Source organism: Callorhinchus milii, unplaced genomic scaffold (assembly GCF_018977255.1).
Source record: "Callorhinchus milii isolate IMCB2004 unplaced genomic scaffold, IMCB_Cmil_1.0 Scaffold28, whole genome shotgun sequence".
Lineage (NCBI taxonomy): Eukaryota > Metazoa > Chordata > Chondrichthyes > Chimaeriformes > Callorhinchidae > Callorhinchus > Callorhinchus milii.
The window spans coordinates 1320184-1342574 of NW_024704769.1; the positions used below are offsets into that span (position 1 = coordinate 1320184).

General features: G+C 49.9%; 1 long non-coding RNA gene across 1 annotated transcript; it reads left to right on the forward strand.

The window, feature by feature from the left end:
- Window positions 1-1156: 1156 nt before the first annotated feature.
- Window positions 1157-21198, forward strand: LOC121851039. The gene is made up of 3 exons (XR_006085821.1): window positions 1157-1171; window positions 9788-10023; window positions 21040-21198. It is a non-coding gene; the product is annotated as an uncharacterized LOC121851039 (long non-coding RNA).
- Window positions 21199-22391: the final 1193 nt, after the last annotated feature.

Sequence of the window (22391 nt, forward strand, 5' to 3'; positions counted from 1 at the left end):
CTGCCACCTCCTAACCCCCAACCAACCCGCCCGCTCCCTCCGCTCAGTCGGCTCCGGCTGCTCCACGTCCCCCGACCCACCCGCCCCACCATTGGCGGGAGAGCCTTCAGCCACTCTGCCCCCAACCTCTGGAATTCCATCCCCCGGTCACTCCAATCACCCCCCCCTTTAGCCTCCTTCAAGTCCCTCCTCAAGACCCTCCTCTTCGACCAGACCATCAGTCACCCCCTTCCCCACCCCACCCCTCTCCCCCCCCCCCCCCTCAACCCCAGCTCGGGTCTGAAATGCTGCCACTGTTCAGCACCTTGGGACATCCTCCTGACGTGAGAGGCGCTATACACATGTAATCTTGTTGTTGTTGTTGTTGTTGTGCGCAATCGGCTGCCGCGTTTCGCCCTCAAAATACACAGTCACTACATTTTACAGTGTATCCTTTGAAGCGCTTTGAGACGTCTCGAAGACGTGATGAGGCGCCGGGTCAAATGCCGGGATTATCATCATCACCTTATATTGATTCCCTTACGTTTCGGACTCATCAAAAAATGGAAACATCCCATATTAATGTCCTCGTTATTGAATACCTTCGTTGTCTCAAATATCTCTATCAGATCCTCTCTCTCTCCAGAAAGAAAAATTCATCCTATCTAATCTTTCCCAATCTCTGCATCCACTTATCCGCCGGCAAAGTCGTTGTCCGTCTATTCTGCGCTCGTTCCAAAGCTATAAATCTCCTTCCTGGAGTGGGGTAACTCAACAGTTATCTGAGCAATCTGTTTCGAAGACGTTGGACTGGATTTTATCAGCGTCAAAACCATTTAGCGGAAGTTTGTTGTATCTGTTACAGGGCTCCAGATGGCAGTGTTGATCAGATTTGCTCCTTTCTTAATATCCTGCTGGAGAATTAATAATAATAATAATAATAGTAAGGATAATCCCTGCATTTGACCCAGCGAGGCGAGGGCTTTATCCCCTGAGCTACAGGGAACTCCACTGCATTAGATTAAAGACAAAATATATAAAATAAAAACATACAGTCGAGGCGAGGCGGAGGGATTGAGGGAGAGCGTGACTGAGTTTGGTGGGAGTAAAGAGGTCGGCGAGGGAGGGAGGGAGGGAGGGAGGGAAGGAGGGAGGGAGACGTCTGGAAGACGCGAAAAGCGCCAGAACAAAGGTAAGGATTATTATTGTTCGAGTAAACGATGTGACCTCTCTTTGTGAAGCCCACCATCAGGTGTGTGACAGACGCACAAATGTCTTGTCTCATCACCAACCCGAGTGGACACGGTTCCTTCACGCTTGAAATGTCGGCCAGAGCTTGGAATGTATCGATGACACCCTCCAAAACCATCCAAAACATTTTGCTGTCAAAATCAGTAACACAATCACCCTAAGTTAGTCTGCTAACTCCTTCAGCTCATGCTACATTATCATTGGGCTTCGGAGGAATTTTTCCAGCTCTTTTGGAGTCGGAATTGGACTCGGAGAAGGCCAACAGACTTTTTCGTTAACCTATTGTGCCCCAAATTCATTCCGAGGCCAAGTCATTGCCATTCCATCCTCCTCGGATGGCCTTGGCAGATGAAATTCTAGGGAGAAATAAAATACTTTACACAATTCCGTTTGCAGAGGGCTTTTCACCTCGGGAGGACGTCTCAAGGCGCTGAACGGTTTAGGCATTAGGACGCGGGCGTGGGGAGGTGGTTGAGATCAGGAGGGGGTGGAGGGCGGGGAGGGTGGGGGTAGTAGGAGGGTGACCGACGGCACGGTCGAGGAGGAGGGTCTTGAGACGGGCCTTGAAGGAGGCGAGGGAGGGAGAGGACAGGTTGGTAAGGGGTTCGCAGGTCACAGAGGCAGCAGAGGGCAAAGCCGCGGAGGGCTTTGAAGGTGAGGACGAGAATTTTCAACTGGGGGTGGTTTGGTAATAACTTATTTAATAATAATAATAATCCCGGCATTTGACCCGGCGCCTCATCACGTCTTCGAGACGTCTCAAAGCGCTTCACAGGATATACTGTCAAGTGTAGTGACTGTATGTTTTGTGGGCGAAACCGCAGCCAATTGCGCACAGCAGCGTCCCCCGCAAACAGCCGTGGGTTGAGCGACCAAATTATTATCGTTATTTTTTTTTGGAAGGGATTATTACCCCCGGAAAAGCCATCCCCCGATCGACTAACAACCGGGTTCCTACTGACTGTGTGTGTGTGTGTGTGTGTGGGGGGGGTTGGGGAGGTGGGGGGGAGTAGGGAAACTTCCCCAACGTTTCGCCCTAACCCGACCCGCCCGGGAACCGGACCCGGGTCCCTCTCTCGCTTGCGAGGCGAGGGCTCGAACCCCCGAGCGACAGAGAAAACTCCTACCGAATCGAAAGCCTTCGGGACGTTCACACTCACGTGATCCGGGAGAGATCGCAGGGGTGTGAGAGGGGGAAAAAAAAGGATCCCGAGGGGGCGATGTAAAGAGCGACTTATTAGAAAAAAACGCAGCATCTGGATTTTATAATTTTCGAGAAATGTGAAGCATCTTGATGTGCGTCAGAAATATCGGCCCGTGACTTGGTGTGTCAGGAGAATGGAGCGTGAGCCAGGTTTGCCGGGCAGAAGGGAATCATCTTGTGGCTTGTGGGGCGGGGGTGGGGGGGGGGGGGGGAGTGAAATACCCCCAGTGTTTGTCATATCCAGAGGAAACTCTTCAAACGATTTCACGGCCAAGAAACAGGTGTCTGTCTCGCTCAGAGGGCCAAGAGCAAGTCCAGCACTTCGCCGAACACTGGTGATTCAGACAGCTTACGCTGAGTGTGTGTCCCGGAGCTCAGGGGTTCGAGCCCCCGCCTCGCGAGCGAGAGGACCCGGGGCTCGATTCCCGGGCGGGTCAGGTCGGGGCGAAACGTTGGGCAAGTTTCCCCCCCCCCACACACACACAGTCAGTAGGAACCCGGTTGTTAGTCGATCGGGGGATCGCTTTTCCGGGGGTAATAATCCCTTCCAAAAAAAATAATAATTCGGTGGCTTCAACCCCATGGCTGCCGGGTTTCGCCCACAAAAGACAAAGTCGCTGCACTTTACGGTGTATCCTAAAGCGCTTTGAGACGTCTTGATGACGTGATGAAGCGCCGGGTCAAAAGCGAGGATTATTATTATTATTATTAGTATTATTATTATGATGATGATTATTGTCCCGCTCATACTCCACTCTTCAAGTTTGGGTCCGACGCCTTGGGACGTCCTCGCGACCTGAAAGGCGCTATACAAATGTAATCTGTTGCTGTTGTTGTTGGGGTGTGTCGCTCACCCCCTCTGCCCCACTTTTTGTGGCTCAGTTATGATGCCTCTGCTCTCTGCCGCTCTCCCCCCCCAAAATTTGTTTGCCCCTCTTTTCTCTCCTTGCCTTCAAAATCCTTCTAAAAATGATCTCCCGCCTCCCCACTCGCTCTGCGATTCCACCCTGAGACATTAAAATGATCATAATTACTTTATCAATGAATTAATTTTATTAATTATTTTATTGTATAAGTAATTCATTATTTTACGAGTTATTAATTACCACTGTTTTGTCACTAAGCCATTAATTATATTCATTATTATTATTTCATTCTGAATAAAACCGCCGTAATTAACAATGAATAAAATAATTCATTGTTAATTAATTGATTGATAAAACAGTCGCGGTGTGAAGCGACCAAGTTATTATTCTTATCCTTTTTATTTGTTTGTTTCGAACTGTGCAGCGCGAAGATATAAAAATAGCTTTTCGAAGACGTCGCAAAACGTAGCCTGAACATCAGGGAATCCCGCGTTCGAGTCTCACCTCACATTATTCCAAGTCAAAGTGGTTCATAAAGGTCTTTGTTTAATAATAATAATAATAATAATAATAATAATCTTTGCATTTGATACAGCGCCTTATCACGTTTTCTCTACATCCCAAAGCGCTTCACAGAACACACTGTAAAGTGAATTGACTGTATATTTGTGGGCGAACGCGGCAGCCAATTGCGCGCAGCGGCGTCCCCACAAACAGTCCCACACGTCCCACATAAAGTGTAGTGACTGTGTGTTTCGGCTTGAAAAAGAAAGTGCACGGTCAGAAGGCAATTCCGCTCCCAGACCCAAATCGTACTGTTACAGTTACCTGACGGTTTTTATTAATTGCGCGTAGCTGAGCGTTCCTGAAAGGGTGGGACGGTGGTGGTGTGGGGGGGGGGATGGACTTTCTCTAAATCCTTTGGAATTTAGTCTGACCGGAGATACAGTGCGTTAGTGCAAAAGCTGTTTGTGTGCTCCGATCCCTTGGGTTTTGAAGTACAATCTGGAAGTCATTGGTTTATTCCTGCCTCCACGCATTCTGTGCTCCTTCCTGAAGCCTGAACTTTTAGCCATTGGATTACAACAACCCTTATGCTTTCTTCATTCCGTTGTCGCAAACATAACGAAAGTCCGACTATTTTTCCGTTCGGTCATCTATCGAGAGCCGCCGGTCGGCCGGTCGGCCGGTCGGGCGCCATCCACCAGATATCGTGGAAACCTTATTGTAATACGTACGTCTCTTGTTTCTTTTCTTCTTTCTTGGTGTTTTTTTTTTCTTTTTTTGCAGTCCAATTGGCTTGTACGCCACTCGTTTCCTTGCTGTTTGTGGAGTTCCCCGTAGCTCAGGGGTTAGAGCCCTCGCCTCGCGGGTTCGATTCCCGGGGCGGGGCGGTTCGGTTCGGGTCAGGGCGAAACATTGGGCAAGTTTCCTTACTCCACACACGCACACACACGCGCACACACACGCGCACACACGCGCACGCGCGCGCACCTCTGGTTACCGGTTGTTAGTCGATTGGCGGACGGCTTTCCGGGAGTAATAATCCCTTCACAGTAAATAATAATAATTTGGTCGCTCAATTGTGGGGACACTGCTGTGCGCAATTGGCTGCCGCGTCTCGACCAGGAATTAACAGTCACGACACTTTACAGCCGAGCCCTGTGAAGCGCTTTGAGACGTCTCGATGGCGCTGCATCGAATGCCAGGATCATTACTACATTGCTGGTGGATATCAGGTGCCTACATATCAATCGGTAAACTTCGAAGTAAGTCACGGTGCGAAACAGTTTAAGACTTAACAACAGGGTGAGCTGCTGGAATTAAATGCGAGTATTAGTTATTTATTTGTTCTTGAATCAGAGTATGTTCTCCATATGTTCCCCATATGACGCCCTCAGTTCGTTGTTACATAGCAACGGGAGGAGGCCATTCAGCCCCTCGAGCCTGTTCCGCCATTTTATAAGATCAGGCCTGACCTGTACCTCAACCCCAATTGCCCCGCGTTTACCCCATATCCCTCGATCCCCTGACCTGACAAACATCTCTCCAGCTCCGTGTGGAAGATGTGAATGAATGGATCCCACAGCCACAATCCACAGCCTTTTGGGGAGAGAGGGGGAGAGAGAGATCCTTTGGGTGGAAAGTTGCCCCTGATTTCACTCCTAAATGGCCTGGCTCTAATTTTAAGATGATGCCCCCCATCCTCGTTGTCCTGGATTCCCCCCCCACTCCCCCCACCCCAACCCACCGGACCTACAGTCGCTATGACTCTCTACTGCGGCCAAGAATTTTTTTTCCCCCGTAAATAATGGTTATCTCTCTTGCTGCCGCGCACACACCTGGCTTTCCGATTCTCTCCCGAGCAGTTTCTCCAGGGGTCAGTGAATCAGTTCACTCTTACTCCACAATCACTCATCCCCCCCCCCACCCCCCACCACCCCCACCCCCCCCCCCACCCCATGTCACAGAACACATCCATCCTCCATCTTCTCAACTGTGACAATGAAGACATTTCCATCTGGGGTTTGTTTTTAAAGCGATCTCTTTTCCTTTTGCAAACCCCCCCCACCCCCCCCCCCCCCCACACCGTTCCTTTTTTTTTTGGGTCGAGATGTTCCTTTTCAGATGTTTTCCTGCTCGTCCGTTTCTTCCTCAAACCCCTTTCCTCAGCTGTCGTCCATCGCTTCCTGCGATTCCAGCGGTTAGAGCCCTCGCAAGCGAGAGAGGACCCGGGTTCGATTCCCGGGCGAGAGCTTAAGTTTCGTTACTCCACACACACGCACACACATGCGCACACACACGCACACACACGCGCACACACACGCGCGCGCGCACGTTATTTCCGGGGGTAACAATCCCTTCAAAAAAAATTATAATTTTGGTCACTCAACCCACTGAGCTGTTCGTGGGGACGACTCTGTGCGCAATTGGCTGCCGGGCTTCGCCCGCAAAATATACAGTCACTGCGCTTTACGGTGCGTTAATATATGCTGTGAAGCACTTTGAGGCGTCTCGAAGATCAAAGCTGTGTCAAACGCAAGGATTATTATTATTATTTTAATATGAAGTTTCCCGTCGTGCTGCAATGTGATCTGCGACTCAGTATGTGGGAATTCTCGGCATGAAATAACATCTCCGAACACGTGATCCTCTGTTAAACCTATTTCTCTTGTTTTGAATATCTTTTACTACGCTCTGTCGATCTGTGATCGAGTTTGTCGATTCCTTCCACTAATAATAATAATTATAATTATAATAATCCCTACATTTGATACGGCGCCTGATCACATCTTCGAGATGTCTCAAATGCTTCACAGGACAAAGTTAGTGACTGTGTATTTTGTGGGCGAAATTGCGCACAGCAGAACCAATTGCGCACGGCAGAGCGAATATTATTTTAAAATATAATTTAAACTCATTTTGAGACGTCCTTGGTGTTGGAACAAACACTAAACTGAGGGCATTTATTCCAGCGTCAGTGTTGGTCTCAATAATTCATCAGTGAGTATAAATAGGAATTTCATCTTTTATCGGATTAGCCCTGGCCTTTCGACGGGAAAGCTCGGCTGAATCAGCGGCTTTTCTATTCACCTTCGGTTCCTGGACTCGCTTCTATTGCTAATGCATCGAATGCACCAAATACCCCCCAAGAAATCAATCGAAATCTTTCTATAATTTTGCCTTTGGAAGCTGTACGGGAAACATGAGAATTTAAGAACATAAGAACATAAGAATTAGGAGCAGGAGTCGGCCATTCGGCCCTTCGTGCCTGTGCTCCGCCATTCAATAAGATCACGGCTGATCTTCTCACTTAACTCTGATTACCCGCCCTATCCCCATATCCCCTAATCCCTCTATTTTTCAAGAATCGATCAGTCACAGCCTTGAACATTATCAAGGACTGAGCATCTACAGCCTTCTGGGGTAGTGAACTCCATAAAGTCACTGCCCTCTGAGTGAAGAAATGTTTTCTCAACTCTGTTCCAAAAGGCTGACCCTTAATTTTCAGACTGTGACCCCTGGTTATAGATTCTCCCACCGGGGAAACAGACCCTCAGTGTCTACTTTATCAGCCCTTTAAGAATCTTATATGTTTCAATAAGATCCCCCCTAATTCTGTACTCTAGAGAATACAGCCCCAGTTTATTCAGCCTCTCCTCATAGGTCAGTCCCCTCATCCCAGGAACTAACCGAGTGAATCTACGCTGCACCCCCTCTCGGGCAAGTATGTCCTTTTTTAAATAAGGAGACCAACACTGCACACAATACTCTCGGTGCGGTCTCACCAGGGCCCTATATAGCTGCAGCGAGACTTCCCTACTCTTATATTCTAAACCTTTGGCAATGAACGCTAACTGCCGTTCGCCTTCTCAGTTGCTGCTGCACTGCAAACTAACTTTTTGGGACTGGTGTACAAGGACACCCAAATCCCTTTGAATACTAACACTATCTAACTTCTCCCCTTCCAGAAAATAATCTGTTCTTTTATTCTTGCTACGAGGTGAATAATCTCACACTTGCTAACATTGAATTCCATCTGCCACCTACTTGCCCACTCCCCGCGCCTATCTATATCCCGTTGCAATCTTTTTGCATCATCCTGAGAGCTCACTCTGCTGCCGAGTTTAGTATCATCCGCGAATTTAGACACATTACATTCAATGTCCTCGTCCAGATCATTGATGTAAATGGTAAATAGCTGAGGCCGAGGCACTGATCCTTGTGGCACTCCACTAGTTACATCTCCTGCCAATTCGAGAATGATCCGTTTATCACTACTCTCTGCTTTCTACCCGATAGCCACTCTTCTATCCATGTTAATATTGTCCCATTAATCCCGTGGGCCTTGATCTTGAGTAACAGCCTTTTGTGTGGCACCTTGTCAAATGCCTTCCTAAAATCCAAATATACCACATCTACTGGTTCCCCCTTCTCCAACCTCCTGGGTACATCCTCAAAAAATTCTAAAAGGTTAGTCAAGCATGACTTCCCTTTTGTAAAGCCATGTTGACTCTGCCTAATCTTTTTATGGTCTTCCAGGTATCCCATAACTACGTCTTTTATTAAGGACTCAAGAATTTTCCCTACAACTGACGTCAAACTAACTGGTCTATAGTTTTCCCTATTTTCTCTCCCACCCTTCTTAAATAGTGCTCTATTATTATTATTATTATTACTTCGGGGGTCTCGACAAGTTTGCGTGACACACACGAGCTTGTTGGACACTTAGCAATAAGAGATTCGCCACCAGCTCTTCCCCAAACCATTGACTTGTGCCCTTGTCATCGTTGGGTCCCATCCTACCCTGTACCAGGACCTGTTTCGCTAGTCATGGCTCCTCACCACCACCACCACCACCACCACCACCGACAACAACAAATGCCTTTCTCTGCCTTTCGGCCACAAAATAAACAGTCAATTCCCTTGACAATATATTCTGTGAGGTGCTTTTCGAGCCGTCTCGAATGGGGACAGGATATGGAGCTACGTTAAGTGCAAACATTATTCTTATTCTCGTTTTTGGATCATATTTAAGAGAGCAAAATGTGAGCGCTCTACCTGCAGCAATCCGGAGCAATCTCTTTTTTGTTCTAACCTTAAGACTGGAACTTGCTGCAGTCAAAGATGGTCACAAGATGGTCGTTTCCACCAATCGGTTTGAGAATGTCAGTTTGTTTTTCTGAAGAGCGACAGAGGACAGTTTGCACTTCGCTGGGAGCCAAAGAAGGTGCTAAAAATAGAGCTCTTGACGGTGGAGTTAGTTAAATTATGTCCATTTTGTCCGGGAGCTTGGTGCAAATCCAACTGAGAATGATGGATGACACTCTTCACTCCCTGACCATATCTGCGTAACCTTCAATAACTTTCTCACGAACACATCCCTCACTGAGTGTCACTGCTGAGAGATTGAATACCTTTCTCCAATGGGAACATAGTCACTTTGAGCCTCTCGGTTATATATGGAGTTCCCCGGAGCTCAGGGGTTCGAGCCCTCGCCTCGCGAGCGAGAGGGCCCGGGTTCGTTTCCCAGGTGGGTCAAGTCAGGGCGAAACGTTGGGCAAGTTTCCTTACTCCCCCCCCCCCACCCCCCCCCCACCCCACACGCACACACACACGCCTCTGTTTACCAGCAGTCAGTAGGAACCCGGTTGGCCGATCGCTTTTCCGGGGGTAATAATCCCTTCAAAAAAAAGAAAATAATAATAATTCGGTCACTTCAACCCACGGCTGTTTGTGGGGACGCTGCTGTGCGCAATTGGCTGCCGCGTTTCGTCCACAAACCACACAGTCACTACACTTTAAAGTGTATCCTGTGAAGCGCTTCGAGACGTCTCGAAGACGTGATAAGGCGCCGGGTCAAATGCGAGGATTATTATCATTATTATTATAAGATTGAATGGAATTTCTGGACTCTGACATCCACATACTTCCTTGGAAATACAGGTCACCGTAACAAATGCAATGATTATTATTATTATTACAGTGATCTCTGGGCCTTCCTCGTCGCTGTGTGTCAGTATCCCAACGAGTGAGATTTTGTGGCTGAAGGTTCTATCGGAATAATGTGATGAAACGCGGCATTATTCAGGGAACGATCCTTTCCCACATGTGTTGAACAGACAAGGATTGGAGCTGTGTGTTCCTAACCACTTCCTGCCGCGGCTGTGGATATCTTCACAAGCATCAAATGGACGGCCCAACGGTCAGAAGGATGGTCTGGTGGGTTTCTTGATCGCACGGACCAGACTCGATCGCTCAAGCTTCACGGTAATTCCGGTTAGAGCACGTCCTGTAGCTCAGGGGTTCGAGCCCTCGCCTCGCGAGCGAGAGGACCCGGGGTTCGATTCCCGGGCGGGTCAGGTCAGGGCGAAATGTTGGGCAAGTTTCCCTACTTCCCCCCCACACACACACACACACACATACGCCTCTGGTTACCGGCAGTCAGTAGGAACCCGGTTGTTAGTCGATTGGCGGATCGCGTTTCCGGCGATAATAATCCCTTCAAAAAAAATAATAATAATAATAATTTGGTTACTCAACCCGCGGCTGTTTGTGGGCGACGCTGCTGTGCGCAATCAATCGGCTGCCGCGTTTCACCCGCGAAGCACACAGTCACTACGCTTTACGGCGTATCCTTGCGAAGCGCTTTGAGACGTCTCGAAGCCGTGATGAGGCGCCGGGTCAAACGCGAGGATTGCTATCAGCGTGTCCGGCTGATGCGCCGCGTTATCGATCACCGTCGAATAGTTTGCTGATGACTGATTTTTTTTCGGAGCCAAAGAAAATTCAAGCTAAACATAATTAGGATCCACTTGAACTTTTATCGTTGACTGTTGCGATAGACATTCGGATATTTGAAGAGCGGCGACTCAGCCTGAACTTCAGGTTGTTTTGGTCACAAGTTTGTTTTCACTGCATGAGTCTTATCTCAGCGCTCTGACACTGCCTGTCATTGACCTGCGGAGCTTCCTGTCGCTCAGGGGTTAGAGCCCTCGCCACGCAAGCAAGTGGACCCGGGTTCGATTCCAGGGCGGGTCAGGTCAGGGCGAAACATTGGGCAAGTTTCCTTACGCCCCCCCTCCCACCCCCCACCCCACACACACACACACGCACACGCACACCGGTTACCGGCGGTCAGTAGAAACCCGGTTGTTAATCGATTGGGGGGATCACTTTTCCGGGGGGTAATAATCCCTACAAAATAAATAATGATAATAATATTAATTCGGTCGCTTCAGCCCCCGGCTGTTTGCGGGGACGCCGCCGTGCGCAATTGGCTGCCCCGTTTCGCCCACAGAATACACAGTCACTTGACACTTGACAATGCATTCCGTGAAGCGCTTTGAGAATTCTCGAAGTTGTGATGTTAATAATAATAATCCCGGCGTTTGACCCGGTGCCTCATCACGTCTTTGAGACGTCTCAAAGCGCTTCCCAGGATACACTGTAAAGTGTAGTGACTGTGCATTTTGTGGCCCATGAGGCGCTATATAAAATGCAAGGATTATTATTATTATTATTATTATTATTAGAAGGGAATTTTAAGACCGGATTAACTGTGGTCTGCTCTGCGGCTTCAAGCACTGGACCATAGCATTCCTCGAGGTGTTGAGGAGGTTTCAGTTGAAAGCATTCCCTGTTCTCGGGCTGGTGAGCAGCCAACGAAATCTAAGGAAATTTCCAGGACTCTTCTCAAACAGGAACTTCCTCTTCAGTTCAAAGAAATGCTTACACTTCACGGTGATTATTTAACGAACGGGTTTAGCAGCAAATAAACTGACAACAGCTCATTAATAAAATGCCACCTATGTTTCACGCACGAAAAACAGGTGCTTTTATAATAATAATAATAATAATAATAATAATAATCCCGGCATTTGACCCGGCGCCTCATCTCGTCTTCGAGACGTCTCAAAGCGCTTCACAAGATACACTGTAAAGTGTAGTGACTGTGTGTTTTGTGAGCGAATTGTGGACTGTATATTTTTCAGGGGAATAAGCCTAAATGCAACGCAAAATGACATTTACTCAGCGCCTTTCACGTCAGGAGGACATCCCAAGGCGCTGGACAGTCAGGGATTTGGACCCGAGCTGGGGGTTGGGCTCAGGAAGGGGTGGAGGACAAGGAGGGTGGGGGAGAGGAGGGCGACCAAAGGCGTGGTCGAAAAGGAGGGTCTTGAGACAGGGTTTGAAGGAGACGATGGAGGGAGAGAGGCAGAGGGAATATATACAAATACTTGTACAGTATTTGCAGAGCGGGAGACCGGGTCCCACACAGCCACCGGCCAATATATTTTGCTGTGGGCATCGATAGCACAGGAGGTATGGTTTATAACCCTAAATATAGTCGAATAATGAATGGGTTTGATTGCAGACGGCAAAAATGTCTCAAGTTGCCTGAAAAAAAAAAGGAGCCACCCATAAATGTACCCACATTCCTGGCCGCTTTGGACTGCATTATTTATTGCAATATGTTCCCTCCACTTTAACCGAAACATATTTATTTTAAGACTTTTATTATACGGAGAACGCAGCTTTACAAAGAGCAGGCTGCCTGCCTCGTCTGAAATGAAAGGCATCTTGAAAGGGAACCATATGATTATGATTGAAAAGTGGCGTCAGTGATTTTAAGGAGTATTCAAAGAATTCATATGGAAATGATTACCGGTGGAGCTCCTTATTATAAACGTAACTGAACTTACTAATGTAGTCGTACACACATGCACACACACACACGCGCGCGCACACACATGCACACACGCACACACACGCGAGCACATACACAACGATAGAATACCTGTACCATTCCTCACATTTTCCTAAAGTAACTCATACTGTGGATAATAATAATAGTAATAATAATAATAATAATAATAATCCTCGCATTCGATACAGCGCCTTATCACCTCTTCGAGAGGTTCTCAAACCGCTTCGCAGGACCTACTGTAGAGTGTAGTGACTGCGCATTTTGTGGGCGAAACGCGGCAGCCAATTGCGCACAGCAGCATCCGTCCCCACAAACAGCGGTGGATTCAAGTGACCGATTTATTATTATTATTTTTTTTTTGAAGGGATTGTTACTCCCGGAAAAAAGTAAGGAGGAGCAATTTGTGGGGTAAGGAAACTTGCCCAGGGTTTCGCGCTGACCTGTCCCGCCCGGCAATCGAACCCAGGTCTCTCCCTCTCTCGCTCTAACCACTGAGCTACGGGGAACGCCACACGCGCCTGTTCTTAACGACAGAACGTCAACGCTCTCCCTTACAAGACGTTCTCGAAGTGCTTCGAAGCCGTGCCGTGCTATTTCAACGGGAAATCGAATGGCTTTGAAATGTTTTGCAAAGTGTCAGAGATCTCTTTAATCTTCAGGAACGTCAAAGAGTTCCCAGAACAGTTCTGGGCTGAAAAGTGATATTCTTCGGGCCAAAGAAGGAGGGTTTTTTTTTCTCTCTCTCTCTCAAGAGGCGTCTCGTGTTTTGAATAAGTCTTTCCTCCTCTGTTCAGCCATGGGCTGGAAAAATATATCCATGTATTTTGTCGGCTATCGAACATGTAGTCGTTGCATCTGGGACTGTTTAGCATGTGTTGCCTTTCTAAATTGCACAGCTATAGCGCGATGTGCTCCACAGGGAAGCATTTGTAATGGGATCAATTAATACGCAGTATATTTGAATGAATTCTGGTGTGTTTTGGATGATGGGAACGACCCAATAAAATGTTTACTGTAGCTCAGCATTTAGAGCCCTCCTCGCCTGGCGGGCGAGAGGACCCGGGTTCGATTCCCGGGCGGGTCAGGTCAGGGCGAAACTATTGGGCAAGTTTCCTTACTTCCCCCCCATTCCCCCCCCCCACACACACACACACGGATCACTTTTCCGGGTGCAATAACCCCTTCAAAAATAAATAATAACAATTCCGTCACTCAACCCGCGGCTGTTTGTGGGGGGAACGCTGCTGTGGGCAATTGGCTGCCGCGTTTCGCCCGCAACACACACAGTCACTACAGATTGGTAAACGGTACCAGCCCACCTCGCACCAACGGGTCACCAAGGTTCTGGGGTTTAAGCCCCGACATTGAAGTCAACTTCACGTTCGGGAATGGTCCGTACATCTGTAGGCCATATGGAACAGTAGAAATGCTGGAGTGATAACAGGATAACAGAGACTTCCTGTCCGCACCATTTGTTGGGTAGAGTAGAAAGCTTGACTGTTCTATTCGGAAAGCAATCGAACAAAACCCTCCCCTCTCTCCTCCTCCCCCTCCTCCCCCTCCTCTCCTCCCCCTCCTCCCCCTCCTCTCCTCCCTGCACGCTTTCATTCATCTCCACGCGCCCGGCCCTCGCTTCCAATACTTTGTTCTTCTCAGGCACAGGAGCACGTGGAGATCCATGTGACTTCCTGGCCTTTGCCAAACACATTCCTTTTCAATTGGCGGTCGGCGCGGGACTGCACTGTGCATCGGGTAACAGGATTTGCCTTCAAATCTCACCGCTGGGGATTGAAATTTCTTCTGTTAACTCTTTCCTCTTTTCAAGGACTTCCCGGTCACTCGGTTCCCCCCCCCCCCCCCACCCCCACCTCCCCCAATCGTGAGAGGGAGAAAGCCCCCCCTAAAGAGTGAGTGAGTGAGTGAGTGGGTGGGTGAGTGAGTGAGTGAGTGAGTGGGTGGGTGAGTGAGTGAGTGAGTGGGTGGGTGAGTGAGTGGGTGGGTGAGTGAGTGAGTGAGTGAGTGAGTGAGTGAGTGAGTGAGTGAGTGAGTGAGTGAGTGAGTGAGTGAGTGAGTGAGTGGGTGGGTGGGTGGGTGGGTGGTTGAGCGAGTGTGTGGGTGAGGCAGTGAGTGAGTGAGTGAGTGAGTGAGTGGGTGGGTGGGTGGGTGGGTGGGTGGTTGAGCGAGTGTGTGGGTGAGGCAGTGAGTGAGTGAGTGAGTGAGTGAGTGAGTGAGTTTGACGGTTCTTGTGTCAATGGCTCAGAGATTGCGCTCTCCTCTCCAATGGCTTCCTTGCGCTATTGGGGTTTAACCGTTTATGGGGACGCAGCTGCGCGCAATTGGCTGCCGCCTTTCGCCCGCACAAAATACACAGTCACTCCACCTCACAGTACATTCTGTGAAGCGCTTTGGGACGTCTCGAATACGGAACAAGTTCCCTCAGTTCCTTTGCACGGCTTGGAATGGACCAGCTACGGCGCGTTTGTCGAGCTGCGTCTCTACATTTACTCCTATAACGTTCGATTTGAGACGTCTCGAAGGCGCTGCATCGAACACAAGGATCATTACCATTATTATTTAATTCTGTTCATTATCATCATCCTATAAAACTCTGCCCGTCTGTGCTTTGAAGCAGTCAATTGATTAATTAGTTCCCTGGTAAGTTGTTAGCATAAACTCAAGGGAGATACCTAATATTTTCCTATCTAATAAATGCTCTGATTTACTTTTTGACAGAAGGATGTATCCAGAACTGGATTCATTCACGGTCTATTTGAACTGCTCCTGCCGATAAAATCAAAACGTTAGGAAACGTTAGCAATTAAACACCTAACGCTTGTCACGATTTTGATTAGAAATAATCCTGCTTCAATAGCTGCTCGTATTATAATAAGAATATTAATAGTAACAGCCCTCGCATTTGACGCAGCGCCTTATCGGGCCTTCAACACGTCTCAAAGTGCTTCACTGGATGCCCTGTAAAGTGGAGTGACTGTGTATTGTGTGGGCGAAACGCGGCAGCCGATTGCGCACAGCGGCGTCCCCCACAAACAGCCGTGGATTGAAGCGACAAAATGATTATTATTTATTTATTTTGAAGGGATTATTACCCCCGGAAAGCGATCCGCCAATCGACTAACAACCGGGTTCCTACTGACCGCCGGTAACCAGAGGCGCTGTGTATGTGTGTGTGTGTGTGTGTGTGTGTGTGTGTGGAGTAAGGAAACTTCCCAATGTTTTTCTGTTAGTATTAGACCTGGTGTAGTATATTCTGAAAGGACTCTGGTACAAAAGACTTGCATTGTTCCTGATAACAAACAGGCAGTTTAATAATTCAGCTCTGTGGCAATCTGTCTCGGGTTTGTGAGCAACAAGACGCAAAGGGAACGTGCAGAAAGAACTTGTTGACTCAGGAGGTTGTCAGAATTGTCAGATACCCTGGAATCCACACCTTTCCATCGTTCAGCGCAGCGTCTAAGGCTGGAGATCAGGATTGGGAACCCGGGCTGTTTATTCCCCACCTAATAAAAAAAAGCTTTTAACAGGTACTAGAGGTTCGAGCCCTCGCCTCGCAAGCCAGAGGACCCGGGTTCGATTCCCGGGCGGGTCAGGTCAGGGCGAAACGTTGGGTAAGTTTCCTTATTCCCCCCCCAACACCCCCCCCCCTACACACACACACACACCTCTGTTTACCAGCAGTCAGTAGGAACCCGGTTGTTGGCTGATTGTTGGATCACTTTTCTGGGGGTAGTAATCCCTTCAAAATAAATAATGACAATAATAATAATTCGGTCACTCAATCCACGACAGTTTGTGCTGTGCGCGATTGGCCGCCGCGTTTCGCCCACAAAACACACAGTCACTCCACTTTACAGTGTGTCCCCAGAAGCGCTTTGAGACGTCTCGGAGACGTGATGAGGCGCTGTATTAAAGGCGAGGATTATTATTATTATTAATAATAATATTATTCCCGTTGCGCAGGTTGGGGTAAGACGATGGACGTATTAAACACATGTTTGTCGTAGCTGGGAAAGGATTCCCCCCCCCCACCACCCCCCACCCCCTCCCCCATCCCCACCCCCGTCTGATAAACCGGCGAACAAAAAAAAAGGTCACTGCCCGCTGTCAGAGAGAGAGAGAGCGTTGGCCACGAGAACAAGGCAACCATTCACAGTGATCCACGGGAGATGAGAAAACATTTCATCAGCGAACCAACTCTCCCTCCTGGATATCCACAGGACTACTGTCTGCTGCAATAAATAATAATAATGATTTAATGTGCTGCGTTGCCGTATACAGATGTTATTTTTTCTCCGAAAAGTGGAAACTGGTAGTTTTATTCCCCGCAGCACAGAAACAGATGTTGTTTGTATCGAAATGGCGAAAGGGTTCGTTTTAATCTCCGTGTGTTTGAGTGCGTTAGCGCACGCCTTTCCTTCTGGGTCTGCTTCCAGTCTCGCCCGCAGTCTGTCAGGTGAAAGGCGTACAGCACCGGGTACAGCACCGGGAACTTCAGCTCCATGGTCCACAGCCCAAAGCTCGGAACGGTTCCTGAGCCGGGAGGGGCCGCGGTGTCCCGGGGCACTCGCTGCTGATGGCAGCACAGCCCGGCCCGGCTCATGGGCAGGACCTGGAAGGGCCGACCAGTCACTGGGGGCCGGATATCCTCCCCCTCAGCTCCTGGTAACCCCACAGCCAAAGCCCTAACTAACGGGGAGGGGGGTCCGAGCAGGACAAGCAGCGGGAAAGCTTGGCCAGACAGTGCTCTCTCTCTCTCTCTCTCTCTCTCTCTCTCTCTCTCTCTCGATGGCCAAGCTATGTGTGGGTTTAGCTGGTTAGACTCCAGCAGTTACCCCAACGCACACTCTGGGCTCCCCCCGCCCACCCCCACACCCCACCACAAGCCTTGGCTCTCGCCAACCTGTGACTAATACTCTCCGGAATTAGATAAGCAGGGGGCGTCCCTCCAGGGGGGGAGAGAGAGAGAGAGAGAGAGAGAGCGGTTCCATTCCAACGATCTATCTCTGGGGTTTCCAGGTGTGGGGGGGATGTGGGGAGTTCTCAGTTGGGTTTGGAGACTCTTAAGCAACGGTGATGGGTTTCCGTGTGTGTCAGACACCCGGCCGGGCCAACAAAAAAGAGGGGGTTGGGGTGGGGGGGAGCTGTGTGCTATGGGACTCCTCGAGATTGTAAGAGGTGTATTGGAGGTGTAAAGACATGTCCCATAACTCTATCACCATCACCCGTCCCCCACTATGGCAACTTTAGGCAAAATGGGCCTCAGAAGAGGCTTTAAGGGGACTCAGGGGGAGGTCTCGAAGCATTGAGGGGATCCAGTAAACCCTCTTTCAAACGGGAATTCCTACTATATAGCCCTTTAATAAGAAAGAGCTGCAACAGAGAGCGATGCTTCACTGTTCCCCGTACAAAGGGGTTCAGTCACTCAGACTATTGTGGAGTTCCCCGGAGCTCAGGGGTTCGAGCCCTCGCCTCGCGAGCGAGAGGACCCGGGTTCGATTCCCGGGCGGGTCAGGTCAGGCCAAAACATTGGGCAAGTTTCCTTACTCCCCCCCCTCCCCCCCCACACACAGACGCCTCAGTAGGAACCCGGTTGTTAGTCGATTGGGGGATCGCTTTTCCGGGGGGTAATAATCCCTTCGAAATTTAAAAATAATAATAATAATTTGGTCACTTCAACCCACGGCTGTTTGTGGGGGACGCTGCTGTGCGCGATTGGCTGCCGCGTTTCGCCCACAAAATATACAGTCACTACACTTTGTATGTGTGTCCTGCGAAACGCTTTGAGACGTCCCGAAGACGTGATGAGCCGCCAGGTCAGATGCGAGGATTATTATCATTACCATGATTATAATAACCATGTGAATCCGTTGAGAGTTGAGGGAGGAATACAGTTTGCTGTGCGTGCGGTCGGTCTGGTTTCAAACACTTGGCCTCGAATCCCACGTTAACAATGTCCCCATCGGTTGCAGTTTCCCCGCTGTGGCCCGCTGTGCTCGTTCGAGGGAAAAACATAACATAACGGGGCAAAAGACAAGCCAATCAAAGAGTTATTCTGACTGGCTGATTCTTGTGTATGGATGGATTCACCCGGCGTTAAATGAGAGGCCACATTTCGGTCATGCCACACAAGGCAGGTTGGCACCACGAACAATAAGGCTATTTGGGAGGCCCGGGCAGCGCCGAAAGGAAAGCGACACATGTTTTCTCCTTGACTGTGCCTTCAGCTGCCCTCTCGACTCTCTCCCCCCTCCTCGCTCCCTCCCTTCCCTCCCCTCCCCTCACCCTGACCATTTCCCCCCAATGCTCGGGTCCTGACCCAACTGTACAGCGCCTTGGGACGTCCACCCGACGTGAAAGGCGCTCTGTAAATGGAATCTTGTTGTTGTTGTTGTTTCTCTCGCGCGGGAGGAGGTCTTCAGAGGTCCGAAAGGGCCACAAACCCTGAGCGTTCAACTGGGTGACGTTTTGACCGTTTCTGGCAAACTCGTGGCATAAAAACGCCGGAGGTTCACAGGGCTCACAATCACATGGGCGAGGGGTTGGGGTGGGGGTGGGGGGGTTTGGGGTGGTGGTAGAGGGGGGTTTGAATGGGGCGAGGGGTGTGGAGGGTCGTGGGGCCAGCGAGGGCGGGGCCAGAGAGGGAAGGAAATGTGCCGATCCGCGAACATTTTTGTTGCGAAATTGCGGAGTGACATTGGGGGGTTGGGGGGGGGTGGGGGGGGTGGGGGGGGGGGGTGGGGGGGATGGGGGGTGGGGGGGATGGGGGTGGGCAATAGAGCAGAGTTCTGCGACTGTTGGTGGTGGGACCCATTGCTGAGGTGGCTGTGTAGATTCCTGTAGCTCAGGGGTTAGAGCCCTCGCCTCGCAAGCGAGAGGACCCGGGTTCGATTCCCGGGCGGGTCAGGTCGGGATGAAACATTGGGCAAGTTCCCTTCCTCCCCCCCACCCCCCCCACCCCCCCCCACACACACACACACACAGTCAGTAGGAACCCGGTTGTTAGTCAATTGGCGGATGGCTTTTCCGGGGGTAATTACCCCTTCAAAATAAATAAAAATAATAATTTGGTCACTTCAACCCCGCGGCTGTTTGTGGAGGGGGGGGGGGGACGGGGGGGACGCTGCTGTGCGTATCCTGCGAAACGCTTTGAGAAGTCCCGAGGACGTGATAAGACGCCGGATCAAATGCGAGGATTGTTATTACTATGATTATAATTATTATTACCGTCCTAACCCCGTATCCACTGATGTGCCAGCAGGGAGCTCTGAATAACAATCAGAAATCTTGGCAGATCTTTAAGTTTTCCGAACACAGGCTTCGCTGCAGTCAATCGTTGAGTCTCAGCTCCATTTTTGGCCGGGCTTCTGCTCCCCAGACTGGAATCCTGGCCGGTACCTTTTCCCCCCCCCCACCGCTCGATCAATTTCCAGCCCAAACCGTTCCTCTTGCTCTGGGTTTTTTTTTCTTTCGGAGGGTCGATAATAGAGTCCCTGCGAAACACGGCCATAAAAAAAAACGAAACGTGGGGAGACTGACTGATCTGCGCCTCGTTCAGCAATGAAAACATCTGGGATTGATTGCAGGTAATAACTTTTGGACTGCAGGCCCTGATGTATTCATCTGCTCCGCCGTTGCGTCAAAGTATTTTTAATCCTTATTGGTTGGTGCGAAACGAGCCTTGGTCGCAATTCTATTGCCGGTCGCGTTTGCATCGTGAGCTTGTTTATCTGCGGCGGGGGGTGAAGGGAAGCCAACCTGTTAATGTCCTGTCTGATGCCTTGTGTTTTCCAAGGCTTTCCAAGTGTGTACAGCTGGGGTCGAGATCAAAAAATGTGTGGCTGTGTTGTTCATGGCACCGGTCTTTTTTTTCTGTTGGATTCCACGCCAGGCGGGACAGCCGCAGATTCTAACTGCCTCCGACTGCTGGTCCTCACGCACACTTCGCTCCCCCGATATATCGACCTGCGTCGAGAGAGAAAACTAAGAAACAGTTTTGTGCAGCGGGTGAGGCTCTGCCAGTTACCTGCACTCAGCGAGAGAGACGAGGGAGAGAGAGAGAGAGATTTGCACTTGATACAGCGCCTTATCGCGTCTTCGAGACGTCTCAAAGCGCTTCACGCAATATACCGTAGGGCGTAGTGACTGTTTGTTTTGTGGGAGAATCGCGGCAGCCGATTGCGCACAGCGACGTCCCCCGTTGAGTGACCGAATTATTATTATTTTCTTTTATTTGAAGGGATAATTGCCCCAACGGAAAAGCGATCGGCCAATCGACTAACAACCGGGTTCCTACTGACTGCCGGTAACCAGAGGCGTGTGTGTGTGTGTGTGTGTGTGGGGGGGGGGGGGGGGGTGGGGGGAGTAAGGAAAATTGCCCAACGTTTCGCCCTGACCTGACCCGCCCGGGAATCGAACCCAGGTCCCCTCACTTGCGAGGCGAGGGCTCGAACCCCTGAGCTCCGGGGAACTCCACAGGACTTAACGACAGACCTGTCTGTGCCTTTGTGTAGAAAGGTGGGCAAATGGAACATGATGACGCAAACCCGCGCGAAGCAGCTTAGAAACAGCTGCACGAAACCTCTCGGGGAATGTACGTCTGTGCGCGCGGAGATACTGGAATGACTCAACGAACGGGATCACACAAGACGGTGCTGCAAATCGTGAACGGAACCAGAAGGTCCTGATGTAGAGCCGCACAGTACTACGTTGCGATAAGTCCTGCAGGTAAATACCGGGTCAGAAGAGCCGTGCCCCATACTGACTGAGCAAACCTACTCCAGGACTCCACAGATAGATAGAGCCCAAGACTTAGCCACTGGGCCAGAGATGGGAGCCATCGTCCCAAGGTATCAGATTTCAGAGAATCAGAGAATTATACAGCACAGAAGGAGGCAATTCGGCCCATCGTGTCTGTGCCGCTCTTTGAAAAGAGCTTCCAAATGAACCCCACTCCCCCGCGCTCTCCCCATAGCCCTGATCAACCCCACTCCCCCGCTCTCTCCCCACAGCCCTGATCAACCCCACTCCCCCGCTCTCTCCCCACAGCCCTGATCAACCCCACTCCCCCGCTCTCCCTATAGCCCTGATCAACCCCACTCCCCCGCTCTCTCCCATAGCCCTGATCAACCCCACTCCCCCGCTCTCTCCCCACAGCCCTGATCAACCCCACTCCCCCGCTCTCCCTATAGCCCTGATCAACCCCACTCCCCCGCTCTCTCCCCATAGCCCTGATCAACCCCACTCCCCCGCTCTCTCCCCACAGCCCTGATCAACCCCACTCCCCCGCTCTCTCCCCATAGCCCTGCAAACTTGTCCTCCCCAATTAATTATCTACTCTCTTAAAAGAACTTATCGAATCGATTCCCACCGGCCTTTCAGGCAATGCATTCCAGATCCCAACAACTCGCTGTGTGAGAACGTTTCTCCTCCCCTCCCCTCTGTTTCTTTTAACAACTATTATAAATCGGTGCCCTCGGGTTACCGACCCTCCCGATCGCCAGTGGGAATAGTTCCTCATTGTTCACCCTATCGAATCCCCTCATAATTTTGAAAACTTCTATTAAGTCTCCTCTTAACCATAATAATAATAATAATAATCCTTGCATTTGATATAGCGCTTTTCACGTCGGGAGGACGTCCCATCTCTACTCCAGGGAGAATAATCCGAGCTTCTCTATCCTCTCCTGATGACTGAAGTCCCTCACTCCTGGGCCCTCATTGCCGATGAGATGAATTAGATTTGGATGAAGAGGAACATTGATCAGGTCTGAGTTTTGTATCATTGGGAAATAATTGCCATGGGGCCTTCATGGTATAAATGGCCACACTATGATACTGCACTCTAATGCAATGGATACTCACT